This window comes from Dermacentor silvarum, chromosome 9 (assembly GCF_013339745.2).
Source record: "Dermacentor silvarum isolate Dsil-2018 chromosome 9, BIME_Dsil_1.4, whole genome shotgun sequence".
Taxonomy (NCBI): Eukaryota; Metazoa; Arthropoda; class Arachnida; order Ixodida; family Ixodidae; genus Dermacentor; species Dermacentor silvarum.
The window spans coordinates 69883466-69898752 of record NC_051162.1 but is presented as its reverse complement, the minus strand read 5'-3'; the positions used below and the strand labels follow the sequence as shown (position 1 = coordinate 69898752).

General features: G+C 46.5%; 1 long non-coding RNA gene across 1 annotated transcript in view; it reads right to left on the bottom strand.

Moving 5' to 3' along the window:
- Nucleotides 1-360: 360 nt before the first annotated feature.
- LOC125940010 (uncharacterized) overlaps nucleotides 361-15287 on the bottom strand; it is a 29210-nt gene continuing 14283 nt past the window's right edge. Inside the window, exons 5-7 of the long non-coding RNA XR_007463236.1 lie at nucleotides 9859-9996; nucleotides 4456-4588; nucleotides 361-462 (exon numbers count right to left, since the gene is read on the bottom strand). This is a non-coding gene — a long non-coding RNA (uncharacterized LOC125940010). The remainder of the gene's footprint in view (nucleotides 463-4455; nucleotides 4589-9858; nucleotides 9997-15287) is intronic.

Sequence of the window (15287 nt, the reverse complement as noted above, 5' to 3'; positions counted from 1 at the left end):
TTAATTTCGGCGAAGGTCTAGGCAATTCGCGCTTCATCTTTGTATATAGATCTACCATTTTTTAACACATATCAAGTTGCCCATTGCGTGGCAGAACATCATTACCCAAAAAAGTTGTAACAAGAAATAAACGTGATTACAAAGTGACTAGGTAAATACATTTTAGTAAAAAAGCTAGTGGCATCGACCTGGTGCATCTATTGACACAAAAGCTCCAAGAGTGTTATTTTCACATGGCCTATGCTTTGTTCAACATTACGGTGCATGGCAAACGTACCAATTACAGAAATTTCACTTGCTTTGTGCTTAGGCTTAAGAGTTTGGGAAGGAGATGGGACGTCAGATAAAAGAAATGACTACCATTGAGGGATCTCCGCCGTTGCAGGGTGTACCATCCTTTTCCGGCAGGACAAATGAAGACGAGAGGTCAGTGTAGCACGAAAACCAGCAGTATCCGTAGGTCTGCTGGGTAAAACGTTGAAGGCACAAATTAAAAGCTGCAGCGTTTCAAATTACCAACATTTAGCTCCATATACATTATTAATTTCTTTTAAATTAAACGTAAAACAACTACAAACAATATTATAAAGGTGTAGCGTACTGGGTTACTGTCACTGCCTTCGGCATAGCTTTTGTTTTGTTTTTGCAGATTCATTCTTAAAGAAAGTGCATCGTATTCGGGGTAAATCGAACAGTTACACATAAGCTGCTTGGGCTGCTTGGCGAATTGTTCTTTCGTTAAGAAAAAAGCGTCATTTCGCGCACAATCCACTAAAGAGAAAACTCGATATGGCAGAGCGCTCCATGCAACTATCCAGTTTAGTTGATCGCTATGCAATGTGATGTTACGGGAAGGAAGAAGTGTACTAGTATTTACAGATGGGTTTTATTGGCTGCGCTAGAGAAGCGAAAACCAAAATCTTCTTCGTCGTCTCCCAGGCCACCAACCATGTCCTCTTCTTTCCAGGTTACAGACTGCGACAAAGGAACGGTTTCAGGCGGCTAAAGGTACGGTAGCATCCAGTGGAGACAATTCATATGCGACAGGCGTCACTTGGCGGAGGATGGGATAAGGGCCATTGTATCGCGAAAATAGTTTTTCCGAAAGACCGACACGTCGCGATGGAGACCGAACTAGCACAAGAGCACCTTGTTCGTATTCGAGGTCACGGTGACGCTGATAGTAACGGCAATTCTTACGTGACTGTTAAGCAGAGAAACGAAGACGGGCAATCTGGCCTGCTTGGGTCGCTGTGACTATGACACCACGAGCGTACTCTGTCGGCGATTCGAGTGTGGTGATAGCAGGGTCTCGAAATGCAAGGACGGTTCACGGCCGTACAGAAGGTAGAAGGCCGAGTAGCCAGCTGTGTAGTGGCGCGAGGAATTGTACGCAAACATGACAAATGGTAGAGCAGTGTCCCTAGTCACGATGATTAGAGAAAACATACATTGCGAGCATGTCAGTTATTGTCCCGTTCAGTAAGACCGTTCGTTTGAGGATTGTAGGGTGTGGTAAGCTTGTGTTTAGTAGCGCAAAATCGAAGTAAGTCGTCGATGACTTTGGCAAGAAAGTATCGTCTGCGATCAGTGAGAAGTTGACGAGGTGCGCCGTGGTGTAAGATAACGTCGTGAAGCAAGAAGTCAGCGACGTCTGTAGCGCAACTGGTGGCAAGGGCTCTTGTAATTGTATAGCAGGTGGTATCGTCCGTAACGACGGTAATCTACTTGTCTCCGCCATTTAATATAGGGAGGGGGCCGAGAAAAGCAACGCCAACGCAAAAAAAATGTCGGTCAATATATCCAGAGGCAGCAGTAGACCAGCAGGATGTACAGCCCGTGGTTTTCGGCGTTGACACGACTCACACGTAGCGACATAACGACGGGCAGAGCGGTTGAAACGGGGCCAGAAAAGTCGTCGCCGGACTCGGTCATATGTCCGAGACACGCCAACGTGTCCAGCGGTGAGGATGTCATGCAGGTGCTGGAGTACAGTCCGCTGAAGATGTGATGGAATGACGATTAGCAGCTCGAGCCCATCTGGGTGAACGTTGCGGCGAATCAGGGTGTCATTTTGTAGCACGAACATGTGATGGGATGGGTCAGACGGGTCAGAGAGCAGGCGTTCGATAAGCTGCCGTAACGATTCATCGTGTCGTTGTTGAGCCCCAATTTCTTTGAAGGCGGAAAACGAGAGAACGTAGATCAATGCGGCATCCACTAAAATGTTCGGTTCATCGACGTGTTGATGAGACAGGCAGTTGGCGTGTTGATGTAAACGACCCGACTTGTAGACCACAGTGTATGTGTATTGCTGAAGGCGTAGAGCCCAACTACCGAGGCGTCCGGTGGGATCCTTGAGGGAAGAAAGCGAGCAAAGGGCATGGTGATCGGTTCTAACTGTCGGCCATATGTGTAGGGTTGGCCATCGACGTCATCAACGTCAACGCTGTCAATCCCAGAAAACATGCCTGGGTCGTTGGGCTGGGATAAGATGATCGTCAGTGGCATAAACGGAGCCGCGGATGAAGAATCCCCTTCGGATGACATGGCGGCCAGGTTACGTCCGCTCCGGAGCTTCGTCTTGCGCAAGTGACTACGCAGCGCCTAAACCAATGATGTTACGGGAAGGAAGTGTACTAGCATTTACAGTTGGGCTTTAATGCATGCGTAGATAAGCGAAAACCAAAATCTTCTTCGTTGTCTCCCATGTCAGAAATCATGTCCTCTTCTTTCCAGATTACAGACTGTGACATTATAATCACTGCTAAATGTCGAAAAAATCAATTCTCCAAATATGTTGGCCGCACAAAACAACGACAAAGGCAAATGGCAATGTTAGCGTGACACTTGCTTTCTATTACAAGGAATCTGTCTCACCATGTTTTAGTAAAATGGGTGGCGAAATAACCAACGTAGTATCCGTTGCCCGCATATCGAAAGTCTTTCTAATTTTTTGGGAGTGCTCAGTTCTATTTGCGTTGCATGCTCGCATGGTTGCCGATGACCAAACCAATCAACAGCTTAACAGCGCAAGCGGTTGTGGCTCTTGGCAGTAGTAGCGCCCGTCGTGTAGTGTAGCAGGTCCTGAAGCATGGTCGCATATTTTGCACGTATGCAAGACTTGATATGTCGGCGATGCTACGCCTTATTAAGACAACAGCTGCCGATAAAAATCAAGGATATGATTTGCTGCACTCTACCCGGAGTTGAAAGGCTACCCAAGAAACTCAGGCTGTGCAAGACGGCACATCTGCGGCCAGTTGTGACAGAACTCAGAGGGGCGAACGTTAAGCTACCTCAGTCGGACTACAAGGGTGTGTTTTTGTTGTGCCCAAGCAGCTGTACAAAGAGAGGCACGCCAGATGCAGTTGGACGTTTTAAAGATCTGAAGGAAGTCGCACCCACGAGGGCGAAGAACAAAGCATCAACATTTTTAGCCTATTCATTGAGTTCGTTTAAATGTGCCAGTCGAACCTTGTTTTTTTACAGAAATAAGGCACATGGACTTATGCTATTGAAAGGCAATTTTTTCGAAACGCGTCAATCGGCTAAGGCTACTAGGCAAATTTTTGCAGATGCATTTGTTGGTACTGGGGATCGATGTCACAAAACCACGGGTCATGTTGGAATTCTTTCAGAAAGACTACCCACAGGATGTGTATACTTCTCCGTAGACATTAAGGGTCGTCATCACCACCTTTGTTACATTTTTAGATTGCGCTACCATCGGGATCAGCCCGCAAAAGGGGCAAGAAACGCTTCAAATTTGTTCTCATTGATCATAGTTTCCGAACGCGGTATTGTCAATTGCAGAGGAAAATGTACAGTCGGCGTCACCCTTGTGTAGAGCGCGGGAGCGGCGGCCTCCGGGGCGCTCCGCAGGCATCCAGCGAGGTCTAACGCTACCTGCTGGGTCCGACGTCTAGCAGTAGCTGGTGGACACGTTCGGACCCAGAAAGTACCGTTAGACGTCGCTGCCTAGCTCCGGAGCGCTCCGCCAGCTGTCCTTCCCGTGTTCTATGTAAGGGTAACGGCGACTGTACAGTTTTAGATGGAGGTGCTGCAGTGGTTCTGTTTATATAAGTTTGTGCATCGGTCGGTATAAAACTTCAGATAATAATAGACTATGTCCATGGCTTTAAAGCTAATTATTGATGCCCTTGTCATTATTGCGAACAGCGTGTACAAGCACATTATCCTTTTATCATGACCGGGGAAATGTAGACACCCGTGCGGTGATGGAACCGTGAACAAGAGAGAAGCCCTAGTATGTCCAGCTAGCTCGTCATGCTCTTTCTGACAATCAGTAGTACCGCAATCTGATTTAGACAAACGTGCATCGCGCAGTAGCGCATGTGAATATTATCAACTGGGTCTCTATTCGCGTAGTGACAAAACCACTGCGAAGCGTAAAATACTGAGCATCAGGAATCAAGCAACAAGTTATCCCACCTCAGTAGCCATGAGTTTCTGGCCCTCATCCAAAAAATTGCTACACTTATCAGTCCTCTCTTTCTCACGTGTTGGATTGACCTTTATGGCCGGAACGTAGTCGTCTCGGAACAAGCATTGAGCCTTGGGGGTACTGCGCAAATGCAACAAATAAGGTATCTTAAAGTTGTGAAACTAAACTTCCCTGAAAAAAAAAACACGTGTGTGAGTGCAATATGTGGATTCCGCCTTCCTCACTTTCAGATGTTGTTATGACGTGTTGCACTTTATTTTATCTTCCTTATGTAAATCATGAACAGCTTAGTGCGCACATTCATCGTCGCCATAGCCTGATATTGGTATAAAATTGTCGCAGTTTCATGCGAAAAGCGAAGCATCAATTGCGATAGCAAATTAGTAGAGACCTATACGGAGTAAGGATAGTAGTTTTATCAGCTGTATAAACTTGGACATGCAGCAGCATAAGCAACGCGCAGAACTGTTGTCGACGCCGTCGGCGTTTTATCCGCGTTCGCACCGAACGCGCGTGGCGTTGGTGACTGTTGCCGGTGCCTCTCGGGGCGGCTCGGAGGTTTTCAACGAGATCAGAGTGGGACACTCGTCGAGCAGCGTCGGAAATCTTACGTACCTTCTCGCCTCGCAACGTTTTATTGCGATAGCAATTATATGGACACTCAAAAGCAGATTTCTGCCGTCTCCGTCGCCGTCGCCGTGAGGTTCCGTATGACGTCAGTGGAGATGAAATCGTCGCCGCGCGCCAAACGCTGTATGTGCGAGTGAAAGGGCGCGAGGGGCGCGCGCTTTCACGGGGAGTGAACGCACGGCGTAGAACAAACGTGCGTTCTGCGCCGTGCTCCCTGAAGGGCTGCAGAAGTAGGCGTCTCTTTCCTCCTTTACAATCACCATATATGTAGAGCAAACGCGCCTTCTTCCGACACGCGAGAGGCCGTGGGGGAGGGGGGGGGAGAGGGAAGGGAGGCGACCTTTAGCTGCGGCACCAAGTGCCTATTTATATCAGAGGCTCCGGCAACAGTCACCAACGCCGCACGCATTTTGAGCGAACGCGGGCAAAACGCCGACGGCGTCGACATTAGTTCTGCGTGTTGCCGGTGCTGCTGCGTGTACAAGTTTATACAGCTGATACAGTTTATACAACTTTTTTATATAAATACGCATTTGGGGCCGCAGTTAAACGTTGCCTTCCTTTCTCTCGCTCCCATCCCCCCACGGCATTTCGCGCCACAGTTGATGTCGCGTATGCTCTCTATATATGGTGATTGTAACAGAGGAAACCCAACCCTTCAGGGAGCACGGCGCAGAACGCGCGTTTTCTCTCCGACGTACGTTCGCTCCCCATGAATCCAGGCATGAACATCTGCTTTGGGCTTTTTATCAACTTGCTACTTGTTTCAACTCAATATCTGTATGCTTTGTTTTCATTATGGTCACATTAAAGGTTGATCTATCTTTCGTTGCTAGGGGTAATAAAGCTGCAACTACGATGAATGAACTGTTGAAATTGGTAAGTAATGGTAAGCCGCACTTTTGAGAAGCTAACACTTTTTTTGTTTTATGGCAATGCCAAAGTAAAGGGAATGTTTCATCTGCCGGGTCACTTTTATAAAAGACGAATCAATTGTACAAATTTTAATCCTTGTGTCCTATAAATCATATGGAAGGCCCAAACTATGCTACGGTGACATTGACCTAAACTTACAGGGAAAGTCAACACTGCGCCGGCCAGGTGGTCGTAGCAAATTTTTGGCACCGGCAATTCTAGCACTGGCTGGAACGTGTTTTACCACAAATCAGTGACTTATATTTCGTGACATCCTAGGACCACAAACCATCCGGCGATACTAGGCTCATAATCAGCGTCAAGTTTTCGGTGCTGCGCTACCCAAGTCACCCGTAAACGTCCGTATACGGCGTTGATATGAGCCTATTTTGATTACCTACGATGTGCAGTAGGTTAAACGATATAAAAAGTACGTATTTAATGATATTAAGCGGTTGCTTTTGCAATACATTGTGGTACGGCGTCAAAAGTGAAAGCGAGATTGGCCCACGGCGGCATTGCTGGCAAGCTGCTGACAGCCTTGGGCGGCGTGTCACGACAGCGAACGTGGTTTCCCCCAAAACACCCTTGAAAATGAATTTGAATCCAGGTAGGTCATACATCAAATTCAGCGAAACCGCATAAGCGGCATCAAACACAATTCGATAGTACTAGAAGCCTATTTGCCAGACGCCAGTAGTTATGATTCAACACGAACCCCCTCGCAGTGGATGAGAGGTTCATGGTAGTGAGGATTTATACGCGCCAGTTACCATGACGTACAAGCAGCATTCATACACAGCAGCCGCGCTTACTTTTACTGTCTCACAATGTGAAGCCGGAAAAATCGGAAGCAAGGATAAAAAATTACAGAATACTAGTTCACAAAAATACTAGTTGTGCAGCGGCAGCAGTTGTCGCTAAGGCAGCGCTATAATTGTATAAGTTGTGAAACATTATGTCGAAGATATGCGTTTAGTTTCGCGCAAACAGAGCAGAGAAAATAAATATTCTCTGTTATTAGAGGTGTCCACCCGACAGGCGCTCTTGTCGGGGAGTGGCATTTTGGCATTATTATCTTGACTGCAGTAATGACGTTTGCAAGTGCTCTAATACATTGGGTGCGGATGGCTATATTGAGAACCAGGACATGATTGAACATTTCAGGCTCAGAGAATGAAACTTAGTTTTTGTAAAAATTCAGCACTTTTGAATAGAAAAATCTAAAATTTGTTTATGAGACACGTAGTAGCGGGGGACTCCGGAATAGTTCCCAAAACATGGTTCTATTTAACATGCACGTAAATATAAGAGGGAAAAGTTGTCATTGAACCGTAATGTAGCACATAGCTATAAAGGAAATACAATCGTGTTTCTCAGGACGCTTCGCCGTTGTCAAAAATTCGTCCTGGTACGGGAATCAAAAACGGGAGCAACGCGTTTCCGGAGCAGTCGCTCTACCATCTGAGCTAATCAGGAGGCTAGCAGATCGCAGGGCTATAGGGCGAATTAACTGACAACTCCATGCACATGGACACAGAATATGGCACATCAGTTCTGCGGAATCGCGTAAGGTGGAGGGTGTATCGTGAATGCTACGTGCTACATTCGGGTGGATGGCAATTTTATTCTCTTTCAAGATACTCCCTCCACCTTGCAGGATTCAGCAGAACTGATTTGACTGCAAATGTAAGTATAGAAATGTTTTTTGCATTTCGCCCTCACGGAATTGCAGCCACTGCCGCGGCCGGGATCGAAGCCACAACCTCGAGCTTAGCAGCGAAACGACAAAGCCGCAAAGCTACCATGGCTGGAGTAAAACAGAAATATGACTGGCGTTTGAAGAACGTGCTGTTCGCGTAAACACAGTGTGCGTTTCGCAGTAATCAGCGACGCCACACCCAGATCAGTTTCCATGCTGAATTTCCGCGTTTCTAAATAACTTGGCACACCCTTAGCGTAACAGAGGGCCTATATGTAACTTGAACAAATAATGCTACCGGAGTAAGAAAGAAAGAGCTCAAGTTTCCTTTCAGCGACTTGCGGCGCAGTCACTAATGAACACACGAACCTCAACTTTTTCACGACGGTCAGTCAATATGTACGACTCGTCCCCACCCCGTTTTTTTTGGCAAATTTGCACACGACACCTGATTTGATTCTCCCACGAGAGCGGGCCGAATTTTATGGATGCTTGTAAAGCATTTTAATGTTCAGTAAATCACGCTCCGATAATTTTGGTACAACGCCTCTAAATCTTCGCACTTAAAGTTTTCCCGCAGATCGCGCATACTATGCCTCGCGTTTCTTCAAAATATGCGCTGGCTTCCGCCTCAAAGAGCCAGAACACTAGGAAAGTTTTTATCGGCTAAGTATAATAGCTCGAATGGCGGGGAAGACAGTATGCAAGTACTGATATTACGCACCAGTTATAGGGTTTGGTCGGTCTCTTTGCTGCAATGCTATCGCCGTAACGCAAATATAAGCTCGGTGCTCCATTCACTTCTTTTATTATGCTTGGAGACGCTATAGAGAACAGTTGTGTAAAGCTCTCTAACGCTTCTATGTAAGTACAATTTTCTAGAAGTACCGTAGTTAGCATACACTGCTTTACTTTTGTTCGTCCATTACCCACACATAAATTCAATTTCGATGCTTCATTTAGACCTCTCTCACGCTTCATAAAATAATTATACAGGAGAAGCAAGCAAGTACTTTGCAGTTACTTTGCAAGGTGCTAATATTTCTACAAATTACTAAGCCTGTCACTATAATATTGTCGTTATGCTCTGAAATAAGGTCGTTGCCACATTTAGTTCACCAGGACAAAAGCAAATCTGCTTCATGTTTTACATATATCACTTCTTAAGAGACACAAAATGAGTGTTTAGCAATCATAATCGCGTCCTCAAAAGCTGCATGACTTGATTTTTGCCCGCACATAGCTCCTGTGACCTTGCCCAGCCAATGCAATTCCCAAGTCATGACATCATTAACTTCTTCCTGGAAGCCTAGAAAACCTCCAGTATCAATTGTTGCAAGTGGATCTACAAGGTGCTTACATTAAGTTGTGCCACACTTTAAAAATAGGCAAATAATACGTAGTTATACATAACCAAAGAAATGTTCTTTGTTGTCGCTTGGAGATATTCAGGATAATTTCTTCCATTCCGCCTAATTATATTATTAGTCTTAATTAATTAATTATTGAACTTGTCAGTTAAAATTAGATGAAAAGTGCAATGAAAAAATTGTAAAGTAGCATGAGAAACTCCCAAGGCAGCTTTCTGTTACTCAATAAGTGCTACATAAAATTGTTTTTCCGAGCGTGAAAGATCCCTGCGAAAATTCGCAAACAGCCGCGAGTCGCCAATCGCGCAGCAATTTTGCGTGTATTCGCCGGCTTGTTTCACGCTGGGAAAAACACTTTATGTAGCACCCATTGAGCAACCGAAAGCTGTATCGAGAGTTTTTGATGTTCTTTAATTTTCTCATTGAAACTTTTCATCTAATTGATCACTTAAATAAAGCCAATTTTTAATAAGGTGGAACGGAAAAAATAATCTGAGTATCTCCAAGCGACGGCACACAACATTACCTTGGTTGTGTCCAGCTACGTTGCATTTGCATATTTTTTAAATTTGTCCAAACTTAGGTTAAACGCCTTGTGTGGACGCAATAACCGCGCAGCTGTAAAAGGCGTAATGGGAAAGCCGACTGAACCATTGTCTTCCCCATTGTCGCTTGTAGTAGCTCAGATGAGTAACGCCAACGTACTCGCACGAGTTAGCCTGTCTACTTTGTTACATCACAGAAATATGAACAGTGATATTAAGAAAACTTACCTCAAAAATTTGCTAATGGCAGCCTTAGAACACTTTGAGTAGAAAGGCTCTGTGGACATTGTCGCTTCGGTGCCCATTATATAATAATAGTTTGCGCAGTCAGCTGATGTACCATGACCATCGTGAGGTGATCCCAGCCTAAAAACAATTTCTTGCGATGTATTGGCGAGTCTGCTCAAGATCGAACACGCTTAGTGTTGCGAACTACTCCCAACGCGCGATACTTGGACAAATGACGCTAGTCAATCTAGTAACTTTACTGAAGCTGGAGATATTCTATGCTCACAAAAAACAAGAAACATAATGACTGATGCGGCAGCTTCTGTGTCATGTGCTGGTAAAAACTGAGCTTCTTAAACGTTGTTTCACGTATGAAAGGTAAAAACTTTATGCCGCTCAAATTATCCTGTTAGTTTCTATGAACAAACATGATTATTGATCAAACTAACTTTTTTGCACTCTTTCTTTGTAAAATGATTAGGTATCTTCAGCATGGCTGGTTTTAGGGTGGCGCGCTGTTAGGAGATGGATAATGGAACTGTTGTAGCCAGGAGGGAAGAGCGAGACGGCCAGACAAGGAGTCACGCACAAGTTTAATGGTCTCCCAGACATGCCGAGCCAGTTCAGGGTATCTTGAATCTGCTGCTATCATCTGTTGCTATCAACCACCACTGGCTTTTAAAGTGAAACAAGTCCATTGCAATGTGTTACCAGAGTCTTTCTGGAAATTCTGTCGAAGTCTTTCCTTTGACAATTCCGGCAGTGTTCTTCGAACTTCCGAAGGATCTCTTGGTTCGGGAGTTGGAGAGTCAGCTTGGTGGAACTAAGAGGAAGCTTGGTTCTTACCCGACGACCCATCAGTAGTTCAGCAGGGCTATACCCATTCTTCACAGGAGTCGACCTGTAAGCTAGATACGTCAAGTAAGGGTGTTTCGTCTTTGTCATGGAAGTCTTGATGATCTTTACCGCAGCCTCAGCAAGTCCATTGCTCTGAGGATAGTGAGGGCTAGAAGTAATGTGCATGAAGGCGTAGTCCTGAGCGAAGAGTGAAAACTCAGTCAACAAAAACTGCGGGCCGTTGTCGGAAACTACTTCCTCGGGAAGCCCGTGGCGTGCAAAAAATGACTTGCAGTGGTTGACTACAGCTGCGGACGTAAGCTCCTCGAGCCGAGCCAGTTCAGCGCATCTTGAATAATAATCTGTTGCTATCAACCACCACTGGCTCTTACAGTGAAACAAGTCCATTGCAATGTGTTACCAGGGTCTTTCTGGAAATTTGAAACTTTTTATTGGGCATTTTCGTGTTACTTGGTGTTTCAACGCATTGCTGACATTGCTTCACCAGGGACGTGACATGAGCTGTTATAGTGGGCCACCAGACACAATCTCTGGCTCGAGCAAGTAGCTTTGTTGAACAAGTGTCTTTGCTGAGCAGCGTAGAGGAGTAAATCGTTCTCCAGAGCGAGCTGGTGTCGATGCTCGTAGAAGTGTTTTAGATCCACTGGTAAAGCTCGCCTGGAGGGCCACTGTTTTTACTTGCTCCACCGGCGAAGTTGTGCGGAAACAGGGTCTGTTTGTTCGTATGCCTTTAACCATTGAAGGCAGTGTTCCTTTATGGGAAAAGAGGTTTTCAAAGAGCATACGAAAGCTTCCACGTTTTCTTCGAGCTCTGCGTCTTCTATTTTTGGAGAGGCGCTCTGGAAAGATGTCTGCGGCTAGAAGTTCTTTGCCTGTAACGTATGCAATCTCGTACTGGTATCGCATCATTCTCATCTTTAACCTCTCTAATCTGGGTGTGAGGTCGTCAAGGCTCTTCAAAGTGAAGATGGGAACCAACGGCTTATGGTCTGGCTCCAGCTTGAACAGCTTGCCGACAAGATAATCGCTGAACTTGTCACATGCCCAGACTTGAGCAAGAGCCTCTTTCTCTGTTTGCGCGTCACGCTTTTCGGTCTCTGAGAGTAATCGTGAAGCATAAGCGATTATAGAAAACCTGCCATTCGTTTGCTTCTGCCGGATTAATGCACCTAGTCCAAAGGAAGATGCATCTGCAGTGACGATGGTTTCTCTTGTTGGATCGTAAACTCCAAGGACAGGGCGAGACGAGAGCACCGACTTCCGTCTTTTGAACGCCCGCTGTTGTGGAGCATCTCAAGCAAACTCTTGCTTCTTCGACAGCAAAAGAGTAAGTGGTTGCAGGACTTCAGAGAGATTGGCAACAAATGTGGCAAAGTATGTTACCATTCCAAGAATTCTCTGCAGCTCGGCCCTGTTTCTTGGGCTCTCCATTTTCATAATGGCTTTAATTTTCTTTGGGTCGTATTCCGCCTTGGTCTTGCCAGTGTCCAAGGAACGCGAGGCGCGGGACATTAAAGAATCGTTTGGTTTCATTCAATGTCACTCTAGCCTTGACGAGTAGCTGCAGCACATTTCTTAGTGTCTCGTTGTGCTCATGCTTATTTGAACCCCAGATAAAGATATCGTTCATGTGACAGACAACCCTACTGACGCCTTGTAATATACATGACATCTGTTTCTGGAAGTGTTCAGGAGCAGACGCAATTCCAAACGGCAACCGTTGAAATAGAAGCGTCGAAAAGGTGAGATGAACGTGGTGATCTTTTTAGAACCTTACACAAAGTGGAATTTGCCAGATTCCAGAGTTAGCGTCCAGTTTGGAAAACACTTTAGCTCCATGAAGAAGTCCGAGAGTGTGCTCAGTTCTGTGAAGTCCACGCAGATTCTCACGTTCCCGGAGGGTTTTGGGACGACTACCATTAGTGCACACCACTCAGTCGGCTCATTAACAGGTGATATGACGCCAAGTTTCTGCATTCTTTGTTGTTCCAACTTGGTCATTTCGTATAAAAGAATTTGGATGCGCCTAGGAGAGCTGAGCGCAAAACGTTTCGCTCCTGCTTGCAGCTGAATTTGGTGTTCCTTGTACAACTTGCCGAGTCCCGGGAACAACGCTAAAAATTCTTCTTTCCGGTTCACTTTATCAGCAATGGCATTTACAAATGTCAACATCCGGAGTTCTTTGATCGCTGGCTTGCCTCGCAGCGGAGTGCGGACCTCATCTACGACGTAGACATCCTGAGTAGTCGTACGGTCGTGGTAGATGAGCTCGAGTTGTGCCACTCCTGTGGCTGGAAGTAGCTTTCCGTCTGGACCATGTAGCTGGCGAGGCGGAGCGGAGAGAAAACGTCTGTCCTTGAGCGTCTGAAATACTTGCTTCGGGAGGACTGTTTCCTCGGCGCCAGTGTAAATTTTGAAATCTACTGGCTGACCTTGAATCAAGATTGTTGCCTCCCGCGTTCTAGCATCCGACGTCTTGATTACTCTGAGGAATCATGCTTCTAAATATTGACTTGCTGCGTTTTGACACAATCGAGGCTCCGCGACATGCATACGGAGGCGTAATGACCCTTTTTTTTCTGCAATTCCTGCAGACGTCCGAGCGGGCTGAGCACAGAGTACGAGGGTGACGCTCTTGACCACACCAACGGCATGGTTTCTGCATGCCGTTTTTACCGCAGGATGAATAAGGCTTGTTTGTCCCATGTGAATAGCTGCCAGCTTTTTTCCTGTTTTGAAGTACGTCAAGTAGATTGGGGAGCGGTCGCAACTTTGTTCAGACATGGCGTTTCCTTGTGGAGTTCGGCCTGTTGCTGACGGATGCTCTCGATCTGACGGACGGACTCAAGATCCTTCTGAAGATTGAGGTCTGCGTCGAGCTGTAGCCTGGCGGATAGCTGCTTATATTTTATCCTAACTACGACGCCGTCGCGCATGAACTCTTCTCGAAGAATGCGGAACTCGCAGTCTTTCGAAAGTGTTTGAAGCTCAGTAAGGAAATCTTCGGGCGACTCCGCGTCTTGTTTCACTCTGGTGTTGAATCTGGTTCGTTCAAAGATTACATTGCGTCGCGGGATAAAGTATTTGTCGAACTGCTCCATGACTGCGTCGAATTTCTTGGAGTTCTCTTCAGAGAAAGCAAAAGAGGCGTATATTTCCTCGGCTTGCTCGCCCATGATGTAGAAAAGCGCGTCTACTTGATGCTTCTCGGGCTTAACGCACATCCCTGAAGAGGATCGTAAACGTTCAAATCTTTTTTTCCACTTCGGCCACTCGTTCGGCGACGAAAAGTTGAAGGTGTCCGGCGGTTGTATTACGAATGACGCCATGGCCTCGAACATTAAGGGTCGCTTTGCTTGAGTACCGACATGTGCGACCAGGAAGCAGCTCATCGTCGTTTCCTTGCTGGCACCGTCCTTCGCATGGAGGAGGACTAGTAGCCAATGTCCGTTGGTAGAACCTATTCTTCTGACACCATGTTGTAGCCAGGAAGGAAGAGCGAGACGGCCAGACGAGGACTCACATACCAACACGTTTAAAGCTCTCTCAGACGTGTTGTATCTCAAGAAGAAGAGCACGCGCTGCCAGATCACCGAGCACGCACAGTCACGGGGGACTATGTCTCCCCGCTTTCACTAGATGGCAGCATGTATCACAGGAACTATGTCTGAATGAATAATCTTATGGGTGTGGTACAAATAACCGCACTTCATTGTCCGCGATATGCAAATAACTGTGGTGACACCTAAGTATTTTTAGGATGTGCAAATGCCAGAGAATTACTTGTCGCTGAATGTGTAGCTGAGTGTGTCGCTGAGTTATATGGCTGAGCTTAGTGTTGCGGCGAAATGTTACTGAGTTTAGTGGTACTGTTTAGGTTTCCGAGTGCATTGTTGTTGCTTATGAGGTCGCAACAACGCAAGGCGTCAAAGCGGCCATATTGCTATCTCTCAGCTGTGATTTGTTTGCGGAGTTCCCATTAGAGTAGTAATTCAAGAACGCTTCGTGCAGTGTTCTTTCTCGATGACACCACATTTCCGCACGATAACACAACATTGCCGAGTGATGACAGTACTTTTCCGGGAGCAACCATGGTGTTGACTACATTTCTTCATCGGGTTCGCAGGCTAACTCCACCTCATACTCTGTGGGGATGTCGTAGTAGTCGGACTGGTAGCTGAAGCGCGTTGCATCTTATTCGTCGTCGTCGTCCACGGGCTTTGGCGACGGCGTCTACGGATCCCCGACAACGCGAAAGGCAGAGCGAGCGCCTGCAACTCGCCGTGCTCGCTCCGAAGCCGCTCGCTCTACTATCTTGTGAATCGCCCGCCAGGCAGAACCCAACCACGTGCAGAGGCTCGAAGATATTCATCACCATTCAGTGTTGCAACGGTAGCACAGTGGTTAGCGCCCTCGGCTGCAGAGCGGTAACAAAGGCGGTTTGGCAGAGTATCGAGTCCTAACCGTGACCACTCCAACGCGAGAGCATTTAGGGCCTCGTGTCGCGGAAAATGCGGTGTCGGCAGTGGTGAAGTTGGCCGTGAGCGAAACTTTCCGTACATTTTTGGGTA